This window comes from Panthera leo, chromosome E3, assembly GCF_018350215.1.
Source record: "Panthera leo isolate Ple1 chromosome E3, P.leo_Ple1_pat1.1, whole genome shotgun sequence".
Taxonomy (NCBI): domain Eukaryota; kingdom Metazoa; phylum Chordata; class Mammalia; order Carnivora; family Felidae; genus Panthera; species Panthera leo.
Genome location: NC_056694.1, coordinates 21823424 through 21828260, shown reverse-complemented (window position 1 = coordinate 21828260; position 4837 = coordinate 21823424). Strand labels below are relative to the sequence as shown.

Sequence of the window (4837 nt, the reverse complement as noted above, 5' to 3'; positions counted from 1 at the left end):
ACACGGGGCTCGAACTCAGGGACCACAAGATCATGACCTGAGCCGAAGTCGGACGCTCAACCAACCAAGCCCCCCAGGCGCCCCATGGTTTGAATGCCTTTTATTTCTTTTTCTTGCCTAACTGCTCTGGCCAGGACTCCCAGTACTATGTTGAATAGGAGTGGTGAGCATGGGCATCTTTCTTTTGTTCCTAGTCTTAGTGAGAAATCAGCCTTTCATTGTTGAATGTGGTGTGGGTTTGTCAGTCATATAAGGCCTTTATTATGTTGAGGTATGTTCCTTCTACACCCAGTTGGTTGAGAGTTTTTATCAGGAAAGGATGTTGAGTTTTGTCAAATATTTTTTCTCCCTCTATTGAAGTGATTATATGACTTTTATCTTCCATTTTATTGAAGTGCTATATCATATTTATTGGTTTGCAACCCAGGGATAAGCCTCATGAGTATGTTGATCATGTTGTATGACCATTTTAATATGCTGTTAAATTCATGTTGCTAGTATTTTGGTGAGAGTATCTGTGTCTATATTCATGAGGAATATTAGCCCGTAGTTTCCTTTTCTTGTGGTATCCTTATCTGTCTTTCATATCAGAGTAATGCTGGACTCACAAAAAGAGTTTGAGAGTATTCCCTCCTCTTCAATTTTTGGGAAGGGTTTGAAAAGGATTGATGTTAATTACTCTTTAAATATTTGTTAGAATTCACCAGGGAAGCCATCTGGTCCTGGGCTTTTTTTCTCTGTTGGGAGATTTTAAATTATCAGTTCAATCTCCTTACTTGTTTTTAGTCTGTTCCTATTTTCTCTTTCTTCATGATTCAGTCTTGACTGGTTGTATGTTTCTAGGAATTTATCCTTTTTTTCTAGATTATCCAATTTGTTGGTGTATAATTGTTCATAGCAGTCTCTTATGATCATCTGTATTACTGTGGTGTAATGTCTCCTCTTTCATTTATTTTTTTTCCTTTTTATTTTTTAGAGAGAGAGTGCGAGCACAAGTTGGGGAGAGGGGCAGAGGGAGAGGGAGACAGACAGAGACAGAGAGAGAGAAGGAGAATCTTAAGCTGGCTGCATGCCCTGCATGGGGCCCAATATGGGGCTCGATCCCATGACCCTGGGATCATGACCTGAACCAAAATCAAGAGTTGGACGCTCAACTGACTGAGCCAGCCAGGTGCCCCTGTCTCCTCTTTCAGTTCTGATTTTAGTTATTTGGGTCCTCTCTTTTTCTTTGTCTGAATGAAAGTTTGTCAGTTTTGTTGATCTTTCCAAAAAACTAGCTGTTAACTTGGTTGATCTTTCCTATTGTTTTTCTGGTCTCCGTTTCATTTATTTCTGCTCCGATCTTTGTTATTTCCTTCTTTCTGCTAACCTTGGGCTTAGTGTGTTCTTCTTTTTCTAGTTCCTTAGGGGTAAAGTTATGTTTTTTATTTGTGATTTTTCTTTGTTGTTGTTGTTTAGGTTTCTGTCATTTTAATCAGGGTTGCTATGAAAAACAATACCTCAGCTAACCACTTTGTCCTCGTCTTCTACCTAACTCCCATTTCCCTTCGTGTATCTATAGCACAGGAACCCAAAGACCCCCCGTCCCCTTCATCCTCCTTATTCCTATTAGGGACAGATATGCCACTAAGTGGATTCAGCCTCTTCCATACAGCATGAAACAGGATAAGTAAAAAATATCTTTATGAAGAGTTTTGTTATGCTGTTATCTTAGGGTGGAGCCAGAGGCAGAGTTGAGGGCTGGGGTGAAGTTTGGGCATCTTTTAGAGATCAGAGTTTTTCTCAGGGGCACAGAACCTGAGTTTGCTCAGAAAAGGGACTATGTCTAAGAGGACAGGGACTACGCTGGGCTAGGCTGAAAGTTCTTTTCAAGAGTATTGTGAGAATAGAGACACTTTAAAACCCATTGTCCTTCCTCTTCCCGTACCTTCCCCAACTTCCAGGTAGAAGAGGAGGGGTCTCCTGAGCAGGGAATAATCACAGTTCTCTCAAGGTTTCATCTGTGATTGCTGGGATGGGCAGTGAGTATGACTTATCCCCTGGTGCTGCCCGACCAGCTCAGGATTTTCTGTCCCTGCTGGTGAGCACCGAGACCCGAGGGATGTCAGATAGTGATACGGTTTCCTTGACTGCATCGTTCCCATCCACCACTACAAAGAGGTGAATCTCTGCATCCACCAGCCTGTTGATGATGGTCTCCGGAGTCTCATGCAGGTAGCACTTGAAGACACATCTGAAGTAATGTGATCAACATTGTAGGGCTTTGGTCACTGACACATCCAGGTTACTTTAAGTTTGTTCTGCTGCTACACTGATAACATAAAACTTGGGGTAGAAGTTCACCACACGCTCTTTCTCATCCACCAGTGGCAGGGCTGAGAATCCGCATTGTACAAAATGCCCAGAGGCATGTAGACAGGGGTGGTGGTGTGGGCCATAGCAGCGTTGGCCTAAGTGCTAACTTGAAGTTCTTTCCAGAGAGTTAGACACGAACTCTGGCTTGGGGAATTCATCAGCAAACAATTTGAGACACTTGAGAACGTGCTTATAGGTGAATATGTACAAGGTGTTGCCTGATTCTGAGTCAATAACTGGCAGCCTGCGGATCTTATTTTGAATTAATGAAGAGACAGCATCAAATAAGCTGGCATTAGAAGCAATGCGGACAAGGGATTCGAGGAGTCCCGTACGTACACCTCCCTCCAAGTTTCTATTTTGTGCTCTTTCAGCTCATAGATCTATACCAATACTGATTGTTAATAGTGGTGTAAGATATTAAAAAAAAATTTTTTTTAGTGTTTATTTTGAAAGAAAGAGTATGAGTGGAGGAGGAGTAGAGAGAGGGGGGAACGGAGGATCAGAAGTGGGCTCCGTGCTGACAGCGAGGAACCCGATGCGGGGCTTGAACTCACGAACCGCGAGATCATGCCATGAGCTGAAGTCAGAGGCTCAACTAACTGAGCTCCCTAGGCTCCCCCTAGTGGTGCAAGATACTGGTGAAATCGGTGATGGCCCGCATGCCCACAAAACTTTTCTTCTTACTATCCCACAAAGGAGCAGCTCGTATACCATTAGTTGCCAAAGGGGTCGGGTGGGAGGGGGAAGCTTTCTTCACCTACAGGGAAGTATCAAATATAAACAAATTGAAGCTTGTGGGAATCAGGTCATAGCCATGATGAGACTTCATAAAAGAAGTGTACATGGTAGAGTTAGATTCTGCGGACGCTTGAGTGTGTTCATTTTCCAGAGCTGGAAACTATCCCAAGAAATGACCATGTCCTTTGCAAGAGACACTGGCTGGGTTCATTTGCTTTAGGAAGCTTTCTCTCTTTTTTTTTTTCTTTTTTCTTTTTTTTTTAACATAAGCGTTTCTTTTCTTTTCTATGTTTTATTTATTTTTGAGAGAGAGGGAGAGAGCATGAGCAGGGAAGGGGCAGAGAGAGAGGGAGACATAGAGTCTGAAACAGGCTCCAGGCTCTGAGCTGTCAGCACAGAGCCCGACTCGGGGCTTGAACTCACTTACGAACTACGAGATCATGACCTGACCCGAAGTTGGACACTTAACGATTGAACCACTCAGGTGCCCCACTCTCTTTTTTCTTAATGAAGGCATTTATTGCTTTAAACTTCCCTCTCAGAACTGCCTTTGCTGCATCGCATAAGTTTTGGTGTGTTATGTTTCAGTTTTCCTTTGTATCAAGGTTATTTTTTGATTTCCCTTTTGACTTTGACCCAGTGGCTGTTCAAGAGTATGTTAATTTCCACACATTTGTGAGTTTTCCAGTTTTCTTCTTGTAGTTGATTTTTAGTTTCATATCATTGTGGTCAGAGAAGATATTTGATATATCAGTCATCTTACATTTGCTAAGAATTGTTCTGCAACCTAACATATGATCTATCCTAGTGTGCTTCAGAAAAATATGTATTCTGCTGTTGGGTGGAATGTTCTGCCTATATTTGGTCTAAGGTATAGTTCGAGTCCAATGTTTGCTTATTGATTTTCTGTCTGCATAATCTATGCATTGTTGGAAGTGAGCTCAGAAGCCCTCTGTTATTATTGTAGTGTTATTTCTCCCTTTAGATCTATTAGTATTTGCTTAATATATTTAGGTGCTCTGATAGTGGGTGCATATATATTTATAGTTATTATATTCTCTTGATGAATTAACCCCTTTGTCATTATATAATGACCTTTGTCATCTATTGTTACAATTTTTTAATGTTTATTTATTTACTTTGAGAGAGAGAGAGTGTGTGCACATGCCCAGGAGTGGGCAGGGGAGGAGCAGAGAGAGAGAGAGAGAGAGAGAGAGAGAGAGAAAGAGAGAGAGAGAGAGAGAGAGAGAGAGAGAGAGAATCCCAAGCAGGCTCCACGCTGATAGTGGTGGAGGCTGGATCTCATGATTAGTGAGATCATGACCTGAGCCAATATCAAGAGTCGAATGCTTAACTGACTGAGCCACCCAGCCCCATTTGTTACAATTTTTTTTAAGTTTGTTTATTTATTTTAAGAGAGAGAGAGCATAGGAGAGGCAGAGAGAGGGAGAGAGAGAGAATCCCAAGCAGGCTCTGCACTGTCGGCACAGAGCCCAATGCAGGGCTCCAGATCAGGACCTGAGTGGAAATCAAGCAAGAGTCGGATGCTTATTACTGACTGAGCCCCCCAAGACCCCCACAATTTTTGACTTAAAGTCTATTTTGCTGATATAAGTAGCAGCTCCTGCTCTCTTTTGGTTTCTGTTTGCATGGAATATATTTTTCTACCCCTTCACTTTGAGTCTATGTATGTTGTTAAGGCTGAAGTCTCTTGTAGGCAACATATAGTCAGTTGTATTTT

At 42.1% G+C, this 4837-nt stretch overlaps 1 pseudogene; it reads right to left on the bottom strand.

Annotated features, from left to right (window-relative positions):
- Positions 1-2058: 2058 nt before the first annotated feature.
- Positions 2059-3250, bottom strand: LOC122210309 (annotated as a pseudogene).
- Between the last annotated feature and the right edge of the window lie 1587 nt (positions 3251-4837).